The 21,926-nt window shown below is 48.5% G+C and overlaps 1 protein-coding gene across 1 annotated transcript in view; it reads left to right on the forward strand.

Moving 5' to 3' along the window:
* Nucleotides 1–5,208: 5,208 nt before the first annotated feature.
* The window catches only part of TMEM39A (transmembrane protein 39A), a 44,797-nt gene continuing 28,079 nt past the window's right edge, over nucleotides 5,209–21,926 (forward strand). Inside the window, exon 1 of the mRNA XM_060236778.1 lies at nucleotides 5,209–5,419. The gene's annotated coding sequence lies outside the window, so the exon portion shown is untranslated. The remainder of the gene's footprint in view (nucleotides 5,420–21,926) is intronic.

The raw sequence follows: 21,926 nt of genomic DNA on the forward strand, positions 1-21,926 counted from the left end.
CGCCATTATATGTCCACAGTGTCCGACTGGAATATATATTTTCCCCGTCTTATCTCATGTTACTGCTGTAGTGTTTTTCCCTTAGCTGTTCTCTTTGTGGGAAAAGAAAACTCTTGTTGGGTGTGAACATTAGTCTCTCTCTCTCTAAACTACCTGCTGTATCAGCCAGTAGTGAGAAGTAGATTTTCACTTACGGTTCTCTGTGTTGAAACATCACATCACTCAATGGCTTTGTCGGATTGCATAGCAATGAAGTTAAAAATCCTATTCCTATTACATTGCTTATTGAATGTTTCATCATGCCTATTACATTGCTTATTGGATGTTTGGTGTAGTGGTTAAGTGCGCGGACTCTTATCTGGGAGAACCGGGTTTGATTCCCCACTCCTCCACTTGCACCTGCTGAGATGGCCTTGGGTCAGCCATAGCTCTGGCAGAGGTTGTCCTTGAAAGGGCAGCTGCTGTGAGAGCCCGCTCAGCCCCACCCACCTCACAGGGTGTCTGTTGTGGGGGAGGAAGGGAAAGGAGATTGTGAGCCGCTCTGAGACTCTTCGGAGTGGAGGGCGGGATATAAATCCAATATCTTCTTCTTCTTCTTCTTCTTCTTATCATGTCAATTGCATTGACAAATACTGTGTAATTTGCCTTGAGACTCATAAAGGTGGACTATAAATAGCCATTTAAATTTCTTTTTTAAAAGTGGGGACAGTCAGTTGGAACTGCTGGGCAGGTTCTTTTGGGGATGCGGGTGACTGAAATTGCCCTTAGCACTTATTGCTTCATGGGGGGCGGGGGGGGCAGGGAAGCAGTCTGTCTCTCTGCCCCATTTCTCTTTCTGCCCACAGGGGTGAAAACCAAACCAAGAAACGTGCGCTGATTAATTTTGTCTGATTACAATAAGCCAATGGCCAAAGACCCCTGCCCTTCTTGCGGCCTGGCCGGTAGCGAGTGCAGCAGAGGCTGTCTTAAGCAAGTGCACCACACCCTTGACATGTTGTTAGCAGCTGCCCTTTCCTCCGTCTCTTCAAGCAGCTGCGCAGAAGATTTCAACAGTAGTTGCTTCCTCAAACTCTGGGTGAAGAGCTGCTTGCACAGAAGTCTGTTCAGAAGGGAAGTCAATGGGAAGGCTGGAGGGGGGTGGGGGAAGTCAAACTGGTGCTGCCTCTAATATCCCAGCATTTTATATTATATTCGAAGTAAAAATTACAGTTTCTTCACCTCAGAAAATAGGTGAACGAGTCCAATTCCATTCGTTACGGTATTTACAGGTAGGCTCTGCTGGGTTGGTCTGAAGCAGCAGAACAATTAGTCCAGTAGCAACTTTAAGACTAACAAAAGTTTTGTTCATGGTATAAGCTTTCGTGTGCGTTGACAATTCTGAAGAAATATGCTTTGAATAGAGCTTTGTTGGTCTTAAAGATGCCAGTGAAGTCAAACTTTGCTCTGGTGCTTGCAAATGGAAGTGAACTGCTGTGCTATGAATGCTGATCATTAATCATTTTTATGTGGAAACTGTAGCACTGAGGGGTTAAATGAGGCTTCTTCCTATTGGCAGAACATCATCACTGCAGGCCTATCCAGATGCCAACTCTCCCTGCACTCTTGTTGGGCCAGCAGTTCCGCTGCTGCTCACTTAGCGTATATCTACAGGGGGGGGGGGGCAGTATACAGAGTAATGTGTGAAAATCTCATGTTCACCAGAAATGCTGGGATGGCCTTGGGTCAGCCATAGCTCTCACTGAGGTTGTCCTTGAAAGGGCAGCTGCTGTGAGAGCCCTCTCCAGCCCCACCCACCTCACAGGGTGTCTGTTGTGGGGGAGGAAGGTAAAGGAGATTGTGAGCCACTCTGAGACTCTGTCCTTGAAAGGGCAGCTGCTGTGAGAGCTCTCTCCAGCCCCACCCACCTCACAGGGTGTCTGTTGTGGGGGAGGAAGGTAAAGGAGATTGTGAGCCACTCTGAGACTCTGTCCTTGAAAGGGCAGCTGCTGTGAGAGCCCTCTCCAGCCCCACCCACCTCACAGGGTGTCTGTTGTGGGGGAGGAAGGTAAAGGAGATTGTGAGCCACTCTGAGACTCTGTCCTTGAAAGGGCAGCTGCTGTGAGAGCTCTCTCCAGCCCCACCCACCTCACAGGGTGTCTGTTGTGGGGGAGGAAGGTAAAGGAGATTGTGAGCCACTCTGAGACTCTGTCCTTGAAAGGGCAGCTGCTGTGAGAGCCCTCTCCAGCCCCACCCACCTCACAGGGTGTCTGTTGTGGGGGAGGAAGGTAAAGGAGATTGTGAGCCACTCTGAGACTCTGTCCTTGAAAGGGCAGCTGCTGTGAGAGCCCTCTCCAGCCCCACCCACCTCACAGGGTGTCTGTTGTGGGGGAGGAAGGGAGAGCAGATTGAAGGTGTTCTGAGACTGTCCTTGAAAGGGCAGCTGCTGTGAGAGCCCTTTCCAGCCCCACCCACCTCACAGGGTGTCCGTTGTCGGGGAGGAAGGGAAAGGAGATTGTAGGCCGCTCTGAGACTCTGTTCCTGAAAGGGCAGCTGCTGTGAGAGCCCTCTCAGCCCCACCCACCTCACAGGGTGTCTGTTGTGGGGGGAGGAAGGGAAAGGAGATTGTGAGCCGCTCTGAGACTCTGTCCTTGAAAGGGCAGCTGCTGTGAGAGCCCTATCAGCCCCACCCACCTCACAGGGTGTCTGTTGTGGGGGAGGAAGGGAAAGGAGATTGTGAGCCGCTCTGAGACTCTGTCCTTGGAAGGGCAGCTGCTGTGAGAGCCCTATCAGCCCCACCCACCTCACAGGGTGTCTGTTGTGGGGGAGGAAGGGAAAGGAGATTGTGAGCCGCTCTGAGACTCTGTCCTTGGAAGGGCAGCTGCTGTGAGAGCCCTCTCAGCCCCACCCACCTCACAGGGTGTCTGTTGTGGGGGAGAAAGGGAAAGGAGATTGTAGGCCGCTCTGAGACTCTGTCCTTGAAAGGGCAGCTGCTGTGAGAGCCCTCTCAGCCCCACCCACCTCACAGGGTGTCTGTTGTGGGGGAGGAAGGGAAAGGAGATTGTAGGCCGCTCTGAGATTCTGTCCTTGAAAGGGCAGCTGCTGTGAGAGCCCTCTCAGGCCTGCCCACCTCACAGGGTGTCTGTTGTGGGGGAAGAAGGGAAAGGAGATTGTGAGCCTCTCTGAGCCTCTGTCCTTGAAAGGGCAGCTGCTGTGAATGCCTTCTCAGCCCCACCCACCTCACAGGGTGTCTGTTGTGGGGGAGGAAGGGAAAGGAGATGGTAGGCCGCTCTGAGACTCTGTCCTTGAAAGGGCAGCTGCTGTGAGAGCCCTCTCAGCCCCACCCACCTCACAGGGTGTCCGTTGTGGGGGAGGAAGGGAAAGGAGATTGTGAGCCGCTCTGAGACTCTGTCCTTGAAAGGGCAGCTGCTGTGAGAGCCCTCTCAGCCCCACCCACCTCACAGGGTGTCTGTTGTGGGGGAGGAAGGGAAAGGAGATTGTAGGCCGCTCTGAGACTCTGTCCTTGAAAGGGTAGCTGCTGTGAGAGCCCTCTCAGCCCCACCCACCTCACAGGGTGTCTGTTGTGGGGGGAAGAAGGGAAAGGAGATTGTGAGCCGCTCTGAGACTCTGTCCTTGGAAGGGCAGCTGCTGTGAGAGCCCTTTCAGCCCCACCCACCTCACAGGGTGTCTGTTGTGGGAGAGGAAGGGAAAGAAGATTGTGAGCCGCTCTGAGACCCACCCACCTCACAGGGTGTCTGTTGTGGGGGAGGAAGGGAAAGGAGATTGTAGGCCGCTCTGAGACTCTGTCCTTGAAAGGGCAGCTGCTGTGAGAGCCCTCTCAGGCCCGCCCACCTCACAGGGTGTCTGTTGTGGGGGAGGAAGGGAAAGGAGATTTTGAGCCTCTCTGAACCTCTGTCCTTGAAAGGGCAGCTGCTGTGAATGCCTTCTCAGCCCCACCCACCTCACAGGGTGTCTGTTGTGGGGGAGGAAGGGAAAGGAGATTGTAGGCTGCTCTGAGACTCTGTCCTTGAAAGGGCAGCTGCTGTGAGAGCCCTCTCAGCCCCACCCACCTCACAGGGTGTCTGTTGTGGGGGAGGAAGGTAAAGGAGATTGTGAACCGCTCTGAGACTCTTTGAAGTGGAGGGCGGGATATAAATCCAATATCATCATCTTCATGTTACAGAAGAAACCAATCTAGAATTAGCATTGATCTTCATGGATGCTGAGAAGGCATTTGAATGGAAGGAGGGGAATTGGTATTTATATTTGATGTTAGCACGCTCTGGTCTTGGTGGAGGTGTCTTGAACTGGATCTCACTGAAATACCTTAATACAGCAGCGAGAGTTTTAATACTGAGATATTTCGTTTCCAGAGAATAATGGAGGCCTTAGGCATTTGGTCTATAAAAGATCTAACACCATCCCTTTATATAAACAAACTGATTAAAGAACTGCACGAAGGTGTAAGATTTGGGAGTTATTTATTATTCCCTTGGGAAGGGCTCTGTCATGCAAACGAATGTGCTTCTTGGCTTTATTAAATATTCTTTTGGTCGTTAAATCCTCAATTACGGATATGTGGCAGTGTTTCTTTCTAGGGCTGACATCTTATAAAGCAATTAAGTCGTCTGAAAGGAGCAACTGTTTTGTAACCAAGAACAATTTGTGTGTGGTGTGGAAAGTGCCATGAAGTCACAGCTGACTTATAGTGAGCCTGGAGAGTTTTCGAGGCATGAGACGTTCAGAGGTGGCTTGCCATTGCTTGGCTCTGTGTCAAGATACTGATACTCTTTTGAGGTTTCCCATCCAACTACTAACCAAGGACTGGCCCTGCGTAGTTTCCAGAATCTGACAAGATCAGGCTAGCATAGGCTGATTCACTGCCACAGGAGGTGGCGGCGGCTACAAGCACAGACAGCTTCAAGAGGGGACTGGATAAGCATATGGAGCAGAGGTCCATCAGTGGCTATTAGCCACAGTATGTATGTATATATGTGTGTGTGTGTGTATATATCTGTGTATATGTATGTATGTATATATACACACACACACACATAAATTGGCCACTGTGTGACTCAGAGTGTTGGACTGGAGGCGCCACTGGCCTGACCCAACAGGGCTTCTCTTCTGTTCTTATGTTTGAAACGCCAGCCCTGCCCTGGAGCCGGGAGGCGCGGCCTCTCCTCGAAATGCGGCACGTGACCCGGCGGGGAGGGAGCCTCTCCAGACGGCGGCCCTCCGCTCCCTCCTCCCCTCCCCTCGTCGCGCCGCGTCGCGTCCCGATGAGCGCATCAGCCCTCTCTGCCACGTCTCTCCTGGGCAGCGGCGGCGGCGGCTGAGGAGCGTGTCGGGAGGGCTGGGCCGGGCCGCGCCCCCTCCCCACCCCCCCAGCCTGGAGGCCCCCGGCAGCGGGCAGGCCGATGGTGCTGCCGCCGGGCAGAAGGTGAGTCCGCCGCCCACAGGGGCTCCCCTCTCCGGCCCGCAAAGCCAGCGGGGAGGCGCTGCTGCAGCTGCGGCGCTTGCGATGCCGGGAAGCCCCCGTCCCCTCCGCCGCTGAAGGGCTTTGTGGCGCTGAGCTGCGCGCAGCGGGACACGTGGCTCAGGGAACCGTGGCTGGGGTGGGCTGCAGGAGCACGACGAGCACCGGGGAGACCCGCCCGATGTTCGGGGCATGTAGGAGCGCTCCAGAATCAAAGCTCCCCGGGTCAGGTTCAGGGCGGTGGCCCTGCCGCTCCGAAATGATAGCACGAAGTTTGAAGAAGAAGAAGGATATTGGATTTATATCCCGCCCTCCACTCCAGAAAGTCTCAGAGCGGCCTACAATCTCCTTTCCCTTCCTCCCCCACAACAGACACCCTGTGAGGTGGGTGGGGCTGAGAGGGCTCTCACAGCAGCTGCCCTTTCAAGGACAGAGTCTCAGAGCAGCCTACAATCTCCTTTCCCTTCCTCCCCCACAACAGACACCCTGTGAGGTGGGTGGGGCTGAGAGGGCTCTCACAGCAGCTGCCCCTTCAAGGACAGAGCCTCAAAGCGGCCTACAATCTCCTTTCCCTTCCTCCCCCACAACGGACACCCTGTGAGGTGGGTGGGGCTGAGAGGGCTCTCATAGAAGCTGCTCTTTCAAGGACAGTCTCAGAGCGGCCTACAATCTCCTTTACCTTCCTCCCCTACAACAGACACCCTGTGAGGTGGGTGGGGCAGAGAGGGCTCTCACAGCAGCTGCCTTTTCAAGGACAGAGTCTCAGAGCGGCCTACAATCTCCTTTCCCTTCCTCCCCCACAACAGACACCCTGTGAGGTGGGTGGGGCTGAGAGGGCTCTCACAGCAGCTGCCCTTTCAAGGACAGAGTCTCAGAGCGGCTCACAATCTCCTTTCCCTTCCTCCCCTACAACAGACACCCTGTGAGGTGGGTGGGGCTGAGAGGGCTCTCACAGCAGCTGCCCTTTCAAGGACAGAGTCTCAGAACGGCCTACAATCTCCTTTCCCTTCCTCCCCCACAACAGACACCCTGTGAGGTGGGTGGGGCTGAGAGGGCTCTCACAGCAGCTGCCCTTTCAAGGACAGAGTCTCAGAGCGGCCTACAATCTCCTTTCCCTTCCTCCCCCACAACAGACACCCTGTGAGGTGGGTGGGGCTGAGAGGGCTCTCATAGAAGCTGCTCTTTCAAGGACAGTCTCAGAGCGGCCTACAATCTCCTTTACCTTCCTCCCCTACAACAGACACCCTGTGAGGTGGGTGGGGCAGAGAGGGCTCTCACAGCAGCTGCCTTTTCAAGGACAGAGTCTCAGAGCGGCTCACAATCTCCTTTCCCTTCCTCCCCTGCAACAGACACCCTGTGAGGTGGGTGGGGCTGAGAGGGCTCTCACAGCAGCTGCCCTTTCAAGGACAGAGAACGGCCTACAATCTCCTCTCCCTTCCTCCCCCACAACAGACACCCTGTGAGGTGGGTGGGGCTGAGAGGGCTCTCACAGCAGCTGCCCTTCCAAGGACAGAGTCTCAGAGCGGCCTACAATCTCCTTTCCCTTCCTCCCCCACAACAGACACCCTGTGAGGTGGGTGGGGCTGAGAGGGCTCTCACAGCAGCTGCCCTTCCAAGGACAGAGTCTCAGAGCGGCTCACAATCTCCTTTCCCTTCCTCCCCCACAACAGACACCCTGTGAGGTGGGTGGGGCTGAGAGGGCTCTCACAGCAGCTGTCCTTCCAAGGACAGAGTCTCAGAGCGGCTCACAATCTCCTTTCCCTTCCTCCCCCACAACAGACACCCTGTGAGGTGGGTGGGGCTGGAGAGGGCTCTCACAGCAGCTGCCCTTTCAAGGACAACCTCTGCCAGAGCTATGACTGACCCAAGGCCATTCCAACCGGCACAAGTGGAGGAGTGGGGAAATAAACCTGGTACTCCCAGATAAGAGTCCATACACTTCACCACTGCACCAAACTGGCTCTCAAAGTTTGAGATCAGGGGCACCTTGAAAGCCAAAAAAGTTTAATTCTCCTTATGAACTTTCTTTTGAAGAAGTGTGCCTGCACACAAAATGCAGAATTAACCTTGGCTGGTCTTCAGGATGCCATTGATCTCGGCCTTTGCTCTACTCCTTTTGTCAGGTGAAGGCATTGTTGACTTTGGTAAGCTCATACCCCCAAAATCTCCTTGGTCTCTTAAAGTGCCGCTGCGCTGGGATCTAGCGGCCCCTATCTCAGAGGCAGCCCTGCTCCTTCCCATATCTCTCTGCTCGTGGGCTTTGCCCTGAAAAAGTTCATATTGAAGTAAATGCCGACTTGTTTTTAAGGCACCCCACTGGAGTTCTCTTTCAGGCTCCATTCCAGCCGTTATGGGCTCTGCAGGTGGTTGTGCTGAATTGTGCTTGGCGCAAAAAAAGAAGTGGGGGAGCCCCTTGCTAGAAGGGAGAGTAAGGTGGAGTATAAATAATTAACCAACAAGAATTATTGTAATTCGGCAGTGAGATTCTGCTAGATTCACGTGGCTAGTGTTGCTTTAAGGCATCTGCTTGGCATGCAGAAGGTCCCAGGTCCAATCCTCAGCATCTCCGGTTATAAGGACCAGGCAGGAGGTGATGGGAAAGACCTCAGCCTGAGACCTTGGAGAGCTGCCGCCAGTTGGAGCGGACAGTATTGACCTTAAATGGATCGAGGGTTTGAATCAGCGTAAGACATCTTCATGTGTTGGGTGGACTCCGAAACTTCCCATGTTTGGGGCTTATCCTTCAAGACCCACAACAGTAGGATTTTGCGTCAGTCCTAGCATTTCTGCCCCAATTCATTTCAAATTTGTCATACTGCTGTCTTTGGCATTTTTACTTGGAAGGAAGTTCTGTCGGTTTTAATGAAATGCGCTTCGCAGTACTTTTTGCACATACTACTGCCAAGACAAGTCTTTAAATGGGAGGCTTGGCATGAAGCAGGCATGAAACTTGTTATATTTGATAGTTTACATTTCGTTAACATAGTTTCATTGAGATGCTTTCCCCTCAGTCAGAGGAAGGCATAGCTCAGCTCATTCATGTTTACTCTATCTTATGCGGGAGCTGCTGCATATCGAATTGAAATAGGTTTATGTGTAAGTTTTCTTTCCGTGTGTATTTTCTTCTTGAGAATTGGGATTTAATTCTATTGAGAATTATTCTCAGCGGAATAATTGCTAATCGTAACTGATTTTACTGAAGATATAGGTTCAAGGGGGTCCTTCTTGAAGGAAGCAAGAACGTGGTGGGGTCACAACTTAATTCAAAGCCTTCTAGAGTCACCACAGCTGCTGCTTTGCTTAACTCTTCCTTTTGAATTTGAATCTGCGTTCTGCTGATGCCTGCAAAAAAAGCCACGTCGGAATGCTTCTTCCCTCATAAATATTAGCAATAAATGTTTCCGTGTGGCTTTTCGCTCTGTGGCGAGAGTCACTTGGGGGGCTGTGAATGCTGGGGCTGGATCCCTTTGTCCCACTTGGCATGACTTGGCTTTTGTGCAACGCGACGCCAAGGTTCTCTCTAAGCTGCAGAGTCTTGTGTGTAAAAATTCTACTTTGTGAGCTCCTGGCGTTAAAGTGGTGAGCGGCTGCATCAATTAATGTGTTCTGGGGTCCTCCTTCCTGAGCTATGACAAAAACGTGTGAGCCGGAGGCTAAAAATCTGTGAGCTAGCTCACGTTAACTCAGCTCAGAGGGAACACTGCATGACTTCTCACCCTGCTGGAGTCCATGGCAGTCGTCTTGCCAAAAAACTACCAGTCTGTGGCTCTCTGTCTGAGCCAGCAGTTTTTTTCAGTTGCATCAGTGCCAGTGGCTACTGCGGAGCATCTTGGCCAGTCCATCTCCAGCCCTAAGCATGCCTCGGTTTGCACAAAAGGAACGCCTTTGGGGTATGATCCTAAAGATTATTTGAAATCATTGAAGCTGGGGCTAGGTTTCATCCTGGTGTTGTGTAGCAGTGAGACGGTTGGACTAGGACTTTGGAAACTTGGGGTTCAAATCCCTGCTGTGCCACAAAGTTCACCAGCCAACCTTAAGCCAATTACTGTCTCTTGGTTATTGTGTACCATAGACCTTTATTGGCATTGATATAAGGATACAGTATACTTTAAAACCAACAATAACACTATAGAATATAATAAAAACCTTTAAAAAACTAGCAAAAGTTAAATGACATAAAATAGCTGTGGGCTATGCACGAGTAAAGGCCTCTCTGATTTGGATCGCAACCTGTAAAAAGCAAGCAATGTGGGTAGTGACAAAGTTGTGTTTCCCGTGGAGTAAAAAGTGAACCTTGGCATTGTCAGAAAGGCCTTGATGGTCAAAAAAAGTCTGTCTCTTGGTACAGTCTTCTTGCAAGGTGGTTTTGAGGGCAAAATGGGACTGGAGGGGGGGGGCCATATGCCACCCTCAGCTGCGAAAGTGGGACGAAAACCCAAAGTGAGGGGAAATGCAAATGAAGGTTAACAGCAATGCTCCCTCTAATTGCTGATCTGTGAGCAAAAAATTCTACTCCATGAGCTACTTGGCATTAAAGTTGTGAGCAGTTGTATAGATTAGTTTGCTGTGAGGCCATCCTTCCTGTCTTAAAAATGTGTATGTCAGAGGTTAAAAAACTGTGAGCTAGCTCACACTGACTCAGCTTAGAGGGAACACCGGTTAAACGCTAAAGGAACAGGCAAATATTTGCCGGATGTCCAAACAAAACCTTGGGACAAAATAAATGTTTACATTGTTCTTCAATACTAATATCCAATAAAATGGGAGAACGTCTTTTCATGCTGCCAGAGTTTTCAGATCTTAGGGGAATTGTTGTTTCAGTAATTTAGTAAAACAGATCGTTTTTTCCCTGTGGTGTGTTTTGCAGCCAAATCAAATACCCAAGGCTTGGATCCTGTGAACAAGCTCCTCACTGCATGCTAAGTCACCTCTGCCATTTCCTCACATGCTTAGTATTTCCACTGGTACAAGGCCCCATTGAAACAATGGATCTTATGGAAACAGACATGAAATGCTAGTCCAAAAAGAGGCATCATCTGCAGCGGAGACTATCTAGCCCACACAGATCTTGTTCGTAGGGCTCAAGTCCATATAATGCAGCTCACAGTATTTGTTGCATGCCTCGTAAGTCCAGAAATTTCCCCAAAAACCCCTGTTACTGACTTTAGTATCAGCAGAGCTTCAACATTTACCCCACCCATAATTATTAATTTTCTAAGGAGTGTCATACCGCCCAGTGTTGAACTTCCTAGTCATTTTCAGCTGGGTTGGCAAGCAGGGAAGCTCTTAATCCCAGTTCCTTCCAGTATGCCTACCCATTCTGTCCACCAAAGACACAGTCCGTGATGGTCTGTGGTTTGGAGCATTGTATCGGTTGATCTGTAGGCAGAGGATTGTGAATGAGCGTCAGGTTTGCATGTTTCTGCTCCTCCTTGGTGCATGGCTTCCCTCTCTACTGTTGATGTAAAAGACAACCGATCAGTCATATATTGTCAGTTGGCCGTATATTATTTGGTGCATATTCCCTTTTTTTAAAAAAAAGTTTATCCTTACAGTATATCACTGCGGTACAATTTTTAGCAAGGCAGGGACAGGGGCTGGTGGCTCCCTTGCCCTGTAGGAGTTGGGGCTCATCTAGCATACTGCAGGGCCTCCTGTTGTAGCAGAGGGTATCTCCAAACAGGAAGGACTGGCCTGCTGCCAGCTTAGCGCAACAGACGTTTATTTTCTAATAGTTGGTGTGATTTGTGCATATTTTTAATTATAGCCGTACTGATTCTGGTGCTCAGACAGAGGTCTGAATTGTTCGCATTTATTTATTTGTTCCAAGTTACGACAGAATTATAAGAGTTTCGAAGAGACCCTCGAGGTCATCTAGTGCAACCCCCTGCACAATGCAGGAAATTTACATGTACCTACACACACACTCACATGCAATACTCCCTTCCAGAAAGCTTTTGATAAAGTTCCTCATCAAAGGCTCCTTAGTAAGCTTGAGAGACATGGAGTAAAAGGACAGAACCTCTTGTGGATCAAAAACTGGCTAATTAATAGGAAGCAGAGAATGAGTATAAATGGGCAGTCTTCGCAGTGGAGGACGGTAAGCAGTGGGGTGCCGCAGGGCACAGTACTGGGTCCCATGCTCTTTAACTTGTTCATAAATGATTTGGAGTTGGGAGTAAGCAGTGAAGTGGCCAAGTTTGCAGATGGCACTAAATTGTTCAGGGTGGTGAGAACCAGAGAGGATTGTGAGGCACTCCAAAGGGATCTGTTGAGGCTGGGTGAGTGGGCGTCGACATGGCAGATGAGGTTCAGTGTGGCCAAGTGCAAAGTAATGCACATTGGGGCCAAGAATCCCAGCTACAAATACAAGTTGATGGGGTGTGAACTGGCAGAGACTGACCAAGAGAGAGATCTTGGGGTCGTGGTAGATAACTCACTGAAAATGTCAAGACAGTGTGCGATTGCAATAAAAAAGGCCAATGCCATGCTGGGAATTATTAGTAAGGAAATTGAAAACAAATCAGCCAGTATCATAATGCCCCTGTATAAATCGATGGTGCAGTCTCATTTGGAATACTGTGTGCAATTCTGGTCACCGCACCTCAAAAAGGATATTATAGCATTGGAAAAAGTGCAGAAAAGGGCAACTAGAATGATTAAAGGTTTGGAACACTTTTCCTATGAAGAACGGTTAAAACGCTTGGGGCTCTTTAGCTTGGAGAAGCATCGACTGCGGGGTGACATGATAGAGGTTTACATGATTATGCATGGGATGGAGAAAGTAGAGAAAGAAGTCCTTTTCTCCCTTTCTCAAAATACAAGAACTTGTGGGCATTCAGTGAAATTGCTGAGCAGTCAAGTTAAAACAGATAAAGGGAAGTCCTTCTTCACCCAAAGGGTGATTAACATGGAATTCACTGCCACAGGAGGTGGTGGCAGCTACAAGCATAGCCAGCTTCAAGAGGGGATTGGATAAAAATATGGAGCAGAGGTGCAGTATAAGGGAATATTTCAGCCCTTGGCAGTTGGCCCCCTTCCTGGAGCGCGATGATCTAGCAACAGTGATCCATGCCACGGTCACTTCGAGGTTGGACTACTGCAATGCTCTCTACATGGGGCTGCCTTTGTGCCAAACTCGAAAGCTGCAGCTAGTGCAGAATGCCGCGGCCCGGCTGCTGTTAGGACTCCCAAGAAGGGAGCACATCCGGCCAGGGCTCCAGGATCTGCACTGGCTGCCAATAGCTTACCGAGTCCAGTACAAGGTGCTGGTTATTACCTTTAAAGCCCTTTACGGCCTAGGACCTGCCTACCTGAAGGACCGTCTCTCCCCACATGTTTATTTATTTATTTTTATTTATTCTATAACTTATATCCCGCCCTTCCCACAAAATGGCTCAGGGCGGCTCACAGCAAACAATAAAACAGAGTTCAGAATTATTACATTTAAAAGTTAAAACATTTAAAAACCTAAAAACCTTAAAATTTTGACATTAAATCTATACCGTATGAGTCACAGAAGTCTAATAAGCTACATTTATTTCCCAGTCAGGCGTAGGCTAACCGGAAGAGGGCTGTCTTACAGGCCCTGCGGAACTGAGCAAGGTCCCGCAGGGCCCTCACCTCTTCCGGTGTTCCCCAGAGAGTACTGAGATCGGGAACTCAAAATCTCCTAGTTATCCCCGGGCCAAAAGAAGCCCACTTAAAATCTACCAGCGACGGGGCCTTTTCTGTTATGGCCCCCTCCTGGTGGAACCAGCTGCCGGAAGAGGTGAGGGCCCTGCGGGACCTTGCTCAGTTCCGCAGGGCCTGTAAGACAACCCTCTTCCGGCTGGCCTATGACTAGCTGGTACAAGAAACCGAGTGTAGTTACACTAGATGTCTGCTGTCCCTAATGTTTTAAATGGTTTAAATGTCTTAAAATTTTAAAGGTATTAATTATTTTAACTGTTTTTATTTCCCAGTCAGGCGTAGGCTAACCGGAAGAGGGCTGTCTTACAGGCCCTGCGGAACTGAGCAAGGTCCCGCAGGGCCCTCACCTCTTCCGGTGTTCCCCAGAGAGTACTGAGATCGGGAACTCAAAATCTCCTAGTTATCCCCGGGCCAAAAGAAGCCCACTTAAAATCTACCAGCGACGGGGCCTTTTCTGTTATGGCCCCCTCCTGGTGGAACCAGCTGCCGGAAGAGGTGAGGGCCCTGCGGGACCTTGCTCAGTTCCGCAGGGCCTGTAAGACAACCCTCTTCCGGCTGGCCTATGACTAGCTGGTACAAGAAACCGAGTGTAGTTACACTAGATGTCTGCTGTCCCTAATGTTTTAAATGGTTTAAATGTCTTAAAATTTTAAATGTATTAATTATTTTAACTGTTTTTATGCTTAAATTCTATTTATGTCAAATTTTTATGTTGTGAGCCGCCCTGAGCCACTTGTTGGGAAGGGCGGGATATAAATCATAGAATAAATAAATAAATAAACTCTCAGAGATGATTAATTGAACCAAGTTCTTAATGTGGAGGCACCTTATTGCTGTCCTCCCCGTGACACCTACTCATTTGGCTTTTTCTTGAGCACTTTACATTAACGTAATTTTTAGTAGAAAATGTTTGACTGTTGTAATCATGCTTGCAAACCCAGGCCAGCTGGCATAGACGCTATCTTCCGTTACATGTGGATTAGCAAGCTGAAACCTGTAGATTCTTAAACACTTCTGTAAACATACCTTGTGGCCCAGAAATGTTGTCCTTAAAGGAGTTCTCTAATCAGATCTGCAGCTAGGGTGAATTTGCTGGGGAATTTGAGCACCAAACCAAAGGACTAGCGTGGTCCAAGCCAGTGGCTCTGGAAGGCCTTCTGAGTTCTGGGAAATACTGAAATAAGGGTTTCACACTTGCGTGAAAAGCATTCAGGACCTCACAAAGAGATTCAGGAAGGAGACTATGACATAATAGGCCTTACTGAAACTTGGTGGGATAACACTCACAACTGAAATATTAGGATTCAGGGGTACAACATTTAAAAAGGACAGACAAATGAGAAAGGGCGGAAGTGTAGCAGTATATGTGAAGGAAGTATATACTTGTGAGGAAATACGTGAATCTGAGCATGGCAGCTCAGCTGAGAGTCTCTGGGTAAAAATAAAAGGAGGAAGAAACAACAGTGATATTATTGTGGGGGTCTGCTATAGACCACCAAGTCAGGCAGAGGACTTGGATGAGATACTTCTACAGCAGATTGCAAAGTTCTCCAAGAGAAGGGATACAGTGATCATGGGAGTTTTCAATTACCCGGACATCTGTTGGAAGTCCAACTCTGATAAAAATGAAAGGTCAAAGAGATTCCTGACATCTTCCTTTTCCAGAAAGTGAAGAAGGAAACAAGGAGATCTGCTATATTGGGTTTGATTCTTACCAACAAGGAAGAATTGGTTGAAGAAGTGGAAATAGTGGGCACCCTGGGCACTAGTGACCATGTGATTTTGGAATTTACAGTCTTAGGGAAGGGAAAAAGCTGTATGTAGCCAGACTTATAGGTTGGACTTCAGAAAGGCAAACTTTGATAAACTTAGAACTATGCTTGGTAAAATCCCATCGTCGGAAATACTTAGAAGAAGGGGGTTCAGGAGGGGTGGGAGTTTCTTAAAAGCAAACTACTGAAAGCACAATCACAGACGATTCCTATGAGAAGAAAAAATGAAAAAGCCTAAAAGAAGCTGAGTTGACTTCATAAACAGCTCTCTAAAGACTTAGACTTGAGAAATAAAAAAGCCTCCTTTAGGAATTGGAAAGGAAAGGTCCCCTGTGCAAGCACCAGTCGTTTCCGACTCGAGTGACGTTGCTTTCACAACGTTTTCACGGCAGACTTTTTACGGGGTGGTTTGCCATTGCCTTCCCCAGTCATCTACGCTTTCCCCCCAGCAAGCTGGGGACTCCTTCGACCGACCTCGGAAGGATGGAAGGCTGAGTCAACCTCGAGCCGGCTACCTTAAAACCCAATTTCCACCGGGGGTTGAACTTAGGTCATGAGCAGAGCTTAGGACTGCAGTACTGCAGCTAGGGCCTTATAACCAAGGATGAATATAAACAAATCACCAGTGCTTGTAGAGAAAAAGTTAGGAAAGCTAATGCTCAGTATGAGCTTAGGCTGGCCAAAGACCCTGGCGAAGCGCTGGGTTTGCGGTGGGGGCACCGTGGAGTGATCCCAGCGCTTGCTGGAAGCAGAGCTGGAGCCAGGCAGGCAGGCGCGGGGGAAGCGCTGGGATCAGAGGCGGAGGCAGCAGATCGCTCCCCAGGAAGAAGGTGCATACTATGGTCCGGAGCGTCTTATGGACCGGAAAATACGGTAGTTTCTTTAAATGAAACTAAGTCCTCAGGGCGAGATGAATTGCATCCAAGGGTTCTAAAAGAGCTTGCGGATGTAATTTCTGAGCCTCTGGCTATTATTTTTGAGAATTCTTGGAGAACAGGAGAGGTGCCGGAAGATTGGAGGTGGGCAAATGTTGTCCCCATCTTCAAGAAGAGGGAAAAAGCGGATCCGGGTAATTACCGACCCATCAACTTGATGTCTATACCTGGAAAAGTTTTAGAACAAATCATCAAACAGTCGGTCCTGGAACATTTAGAAAGAATGGATGTGATTACTAAGAGCCAGCATGGGTTTCTCAAGAACAAGTCATGTCAGACTAACCTGATCTCTTTTTTTGAGAAAGTGACCACCTTGCTGGATCGGGGGAATGCTGTAGACATCGTTTATCTTGATTTCAGTAAGGCTTTTGATAAAGTTCCACACACTATCCTTGTTGACAAGTTGGTAAAATGTGGTTTGGATCCTGTTACCATTAAGTGGATCTGTAACTGGTTGACAGATCGCACCCAAAGAGTGCTTGTGAATGGTTCCTCATCCTCTTGGAGAGGAGTGACAAGTGGAGTGCCTCAAGGATCTGTTCTGGGACCTGTTTTGTTCAACATCTTTAAAAGTGATTTGGATGAAGGAATGGAGGGAATGCTTATTAAATCTGCCAATGATACTAAATTGGGAGGGGTCGCAAATACAATAGAAGACAGAAACAGGATACAGGATACAGGATGACCTTGACAGGCTGGAAAATGGCTAAAACCAATAAAATGAATTTTAACAGGGATAAATGTAAAGTTCTGCATTTAGGTAGGAAAAATCCAATGCATGGTTATAGGATGGGGGAGACTTGTATTAGCAGTAGTATGTGTGAAAAGGATCTAGGGGTCTTACTGGATCATATGCTGAACATGAGTCAACAGTGTGATGTGGTGGCTAAAAAGGCAAATGCAATTTTGGGCAGTATCAACAGAAGTATAGTGTCCAGATCACGTGGTGTGATGGTATCGCTTTACTCTGCTCTGGTAAGACCTCACCCAGAGTATTGTGTTCAGTTTTGGGCACCACATTTTAAGAAGGATATAGACAAGCTGGAATGGGTCCAGAGGAGGGCAACGAAGATGGTGAGGGGTCTGAAGACCAAGTCCTATGAGGAAAGGTTGAAGGAGCTGGGGATGTTTAACCTGGAGAGGACGCGGCTGAGAGGTGATGTGATCACCAACCTCAAGTCCTTGAAGGGCTGTCATATAGAGGATGGTGTGGAATTGTTTTCTGTGGCCCTGGAAGGTAGGACCAGAACCAATGGGTTGAAATTAAATCAAAAGAGTTTCCGGCCCAACATTAGGAAGAACTTCTTGACCGTTAGAGCGATTCCTCAGTGGAACAGGCTTCCTCAGGAGGTGGTGGGCTCTCCTTCCTTGGAAATTTTAAACAGAGGCTAGATGGCCATCTGACAGCAATGAAGATTCTGTGAATTTAGGGGGGAGGTATTTGTGAGTTTCCTGCTTTGGACTAGATGACCCCAGAGGTCCCTTCCAACTCTATGATTCTTATATCAAACTATTGGCTCCGTTTTAGTACTATCTCCTATTGGGCCCAAACTACTCAGTTATGCTCAATGGTAATTTGACTCCTTTAAGATAAGGGAAAAGTGCTTCGCCGCCCCATTTAGGAGGGGCGGGGGAGTCATGTCAATCCTTTCTCGGCCTTATATTTACCTGTTATGGATTCACATGCAAAAGTATGCAGTGTAGGAAATTCTGCTCATTGTGAGGAGCGGGGGATATGGCTGGCTCTCTTTAAATATGTGAAAGACTGTCACTTACGAGCAGGACTGGCTGGATATTAGGGAAAACTTTTTTACAATAAGAGTTGCTCAACAGTGGAATCAACTACTGAGGGAGGCGATGAACTCCCCCTGACTAGCAGTCTTTACATAGGAGCTGGAAGAACCCTAGCCAGAGATGCTGTAGACCAGGGGTGTCAAGCATGCAGCCCGGGGGCAAATCCGGCCCCTGAACAACTGGCTGTCATCTGCTTCCTTCTCCCTCTCTCTCTTGCTTGCTTTGCCGGGCTTGCTCAATTGCACAGTAGCTACGGAGCAAAGCCTTTATTTTCTCAATTTGCTGAGGCTCCTCCCTTGGGGAGGAAAGCGCGAGGGAGAGCTTGTTTTGCCAGGCTCTCTCAGTCACACAGCAGAGCTGCTGAGCCAAGCCACTCTTCCTTCTACTGGCTGAGGCTCCCCCCCCCATCCCCTGAGGAAGGAAGAAAAGAGCTAGAGCTTCTTTTCCCCGATTCCTTGGATTGCAAAGAAAGCACCTGTAAGACCAATGAGTGTTAATGTTTTAAGCATGTTTTATTTTAAGGTTTTTTAAAAAAATCTTTTAATTGTGTTTCCTTTATAAAGTGTAATTTTTCCCTTACAAACAAACTCAAACCGCTTCCCCGTAAAATAGTCCAGTCGGTCCTACTGATTTCAGGGGTAAAGCCAACGTGTCTAACTGGCGTCTTTTAAATGGACTAGATGTGCTCCCACTCTTTCCAGTGACACAGCTGAAGATAGATTTATACAACTTTGGGCTTGATACTCATGCTGCAAGAATCCAGGCTTGTAAGGCATGTGAACGTAAGAACATAAGAGAAGCCATGCTAGATCAGGCCAATGGCCCATCCAGTCCAACACTCTGAGTCACATAAGAACATAAGAGAAGCCATGCTAGATCAGGCCAATGGCCCATCCAGTCCAACACTCTGTGTCACACAGTGGCAAAAATTTATATATATACACACACACACACACACACTGTGGCTAATAGCCACTGATGGACCTCTGCTCCAGATTTTTATCTAAACCCCTCTTGAAGGTGGCTATGCTTGTGGCTGCCACCACCTCCTGTGGCAGTGAATTCCACAGGAGGTGGTGGCGGCCACAAGCATGTGCTACCATGCATTGTTGTTGTTCAGTCACACAGTCGAGTCGGACTCTTTGCGACCCCATGGACCCTATGCATGCTAGATGAGTATTTCACCTCAGAGTGATCCAGTGAGGAATTACCGTCTTGCTGCCTCTAATGAGGGGGTGCCCTGGAACACTGAGGGATGATCACTGAGGAGAACTTTAATCTTAGAAGGACCCAGCAGCCCATGCCAGGCAGCAGCTGGCCAGTTCCTTCGCTCCACCCTGAAAGGGGATCTGCAGATGGGACATAGAGGTGTTGGCACCAGGGGAAGGGGTATGAATGTGGCCATTCAAACATCCTCTGCGTCTCTTGAAACCTGTACAGTTGTCTACACAGGTTGTCTACTGGTGTGGCGTTTTCCCAAATAAAAAGACAATAGATTCAATGCCGTTTTCTTTCATTGACTACAAACTGGTGTCCTTTCATTTCGAAATTGTCTCGAGAATCTCATTAAGTCTTCAGTAAATCAGGGGGTTTGCTTTTAAGATGAACTTCCTTGCCAAAGGGTGCTTCGTTTTACATTTTAACTGATTTGGCCAATTTATTTCTTCTGAATCTGGTCAAGCTCCTTCTTCCCCTGACCTTTTGGCATCTCTTCTCTTGGTATAAGCAAGTGTAGGGGTTATTTTCTGGGGTGCCCTGAGGTCCTGGTGTAACCCTGGGTAGGCTGAAAGCCAGTAAGACACTGAGGATAGAACAGAAGTTGTTTAAAATTAGAATTTGGGGTGTGGTAGTTCTGAAAGGAGCGATTGCCCTGTTAATCACCGAGCATCTTTTAGGATAAGGAAAGGTCCCCTTTGAAAGCACCAGTCGCTTCCGACTCTGGGGTGATGTTGCTTTCACAACGTTTTCACGGCAGACTTTTTACGGGGTGGTTTGCCATTGCCTTTCCCAGTCATCTCCACTTTCCCCCCAGCAAGCTGGGCACTCATTTTGCCGACCTCGGAAGGATGGAAGGCTGAGTCACCCTTGAGTCAGCTACCTGAATCAGCTTTCACTGGGATCGAACTCAGGTCGTGATCAGAGGGCTCCGACTGCAGTACTGCTGCTTTAACACTCTGCGCTACGGGGCTCTTGTGAGGATAAGATGATGTAGGAATTGATGTTCAGCCTTTTTGCTTGCATTTCCCAGATCAAGATGGCTGTCTGTTTCCACTGATCTGATTCGTTGTAGTGTTTTAGTCCTTCGTTTGGATCTTGTGGCTGTGCCTCATCACGTGAATCCACTTGATCTGCGTGACACTCGTTTACTCCATGGCACCACACTGGAGACGATGTCACAATCTGAACAAACTTCCAAGTTCCGTGTTGTGTGTACATTTCCTCGCAAATCAAGCCCCAGCCAAAACCCCTGGACCTAGAAATTTGTGGAGAACATTCCTTTCATGATGTCCACAGCCACTAAGAAAAGATTTTAAGACATTTGCCCACTAAGGGGGTAAAAAGAAATCTTCCAGTGGAGCCTGGCTGCTCTGAGTTCAAGTTCCAGGAAACTGCTGATAACATTCCATACCTCATCTCCCCACCCCCAAAACAGTTGGAGCACAGAGGTTATTTGCACATGCGGCCTGATAGGTCCTCGCCCACAACATTCTAAACCAGGGGCATCAAAAGTGCAGCCCCCAAACGGGACCACCCAGAGCTTCCACTCAGGCCTGCGGGGCTCTCTTCTCCCCCCTCCTGTCATCACCCTGTGAAGCTCAGAGGCTGCAGGCCGACTCTTGCCTTCTCTTTGCAGAGGCTGAAGCTTGAAGCAAAACGGCAAAGAAAATGCAGAATGGATTTTCTTTCGGGCTTCTGGGCAGAGCGGAGATGAACGGAAAAATCCACTCCACGTTTTCCTTGCAGCTTTGTCTGTGTTTCGGTGGAGAGGAACTCTGCTTTAACTTCCCAGCCTCCCTGTGGCCAGCTGAAGCGTCTTGGAGTTGTGTCATTGCAAATCAAGTGTTGATGCTTTGAGCCAGCTTTGTCTTCGTTCTTAGTGAGAACTAGTGCCTAGCGAGTGCTCTAACTTGGGAACCCCCAGCCAAAGGGGGATATTACACCGGAGAGCCATTGCTAATCTGAATAGACTGAGGGGTGGTGGAGGGGGAAGCTTGCAATGCCTTGCCATTTCATGTTTTCCCAGGCTGAGAGCCTTTCATTTTTTTAAGTTTCTGCTGTGATCCTTGTGCTTTTTCTTGATGCTTTATTTTTAAAATTGCATTGCAAAATCCCATTATCCCCCCCCCCTTTCTGTTTTAAACAAAATATAGCATGTTTGCATTTTAAGTTAAAAAATTATATATTTAATTGTGTTGGCCGGTGTCGTCTATAAAGTCTCTAGCTCTGCTATCTAGCGTTACGTTTTAGGACATGCATGGCTCAGCCCCACAATGTCCCATTTATGTCAGATCCGGCCCTCCTAACAAGTGAGTTTGACACCTCCGTTCTAAACAGAATGCATTTCTTTTTGGAAGCCATATTGGAAGTTACTGAGGTAAAATGCACCTCCCAATCTTCCTCTAAAAATTCACTAGGGATGTTACATAAAAGTATGGAAACTGAGCTTTCAAATCGGGGGAATGGTGCATGACCTTTTGAAGGCCTATTTGGAACTTCACGTCAACAAGCAAAGTGTCTTTCACACCACCACCCCCCTCAGGCCAACTCCCCCACACACACCTCTCACAGCCATCACCTCTTACTGCCCTCAAGAAAACTAAATACATCAACGCTACAAGGAGGAAGCAACTTAGAGATGCAGCAAAGAAATCTGCAAATAGCACTTGCATATTGTAGGGAAGCACAAGTATATAGCTAGCCTTACATAGAGAAGGTAGCCAGCATCACAAGGACTTAAATATGTCAGTATTGGAGACTGATGTTTCCGTATGGTGAGAATCTGTCATTAGGTTTATGTCCTTGTGATTTTGTCCCCTCCCCCCGTTGAATCGTAACAGGTGATAGCCATATGCTTGTCATTCTTTTAATCTGTTAAAATTGTCTTCATTGTTCTGTATGCTAATTTACTGTCAACCTTCTCTATGTCAGATTGTCATTTCTCTTTCCTTTCCATTCTATCTGTGGAAGTGTGCAAGCGCACGAAAGCTCACTCCCTGATAAAACTTTGTTGGTCTTAAGGTGCCACTGGCTTCTAACTTTGTTCTATTATTTCAGACC

The sequence above is a fragment of the Heteronotia binoei genome, chromosome 4 (genome assembly GCF_032191835.1).
Source record: "Heteronotia binoei isolate CCM8104 ecotype False Entrance Well chromosome 4, APGP_CSIRO_Hbin_v1, whole genome shotgun sequence".
NCBI classification, from domain to species: Eukaryota; Metazoa; Chordata; class Lepidosauria; order Squamata; family Gekkonidae; genus Heteronotia; species Heteronotia binoei.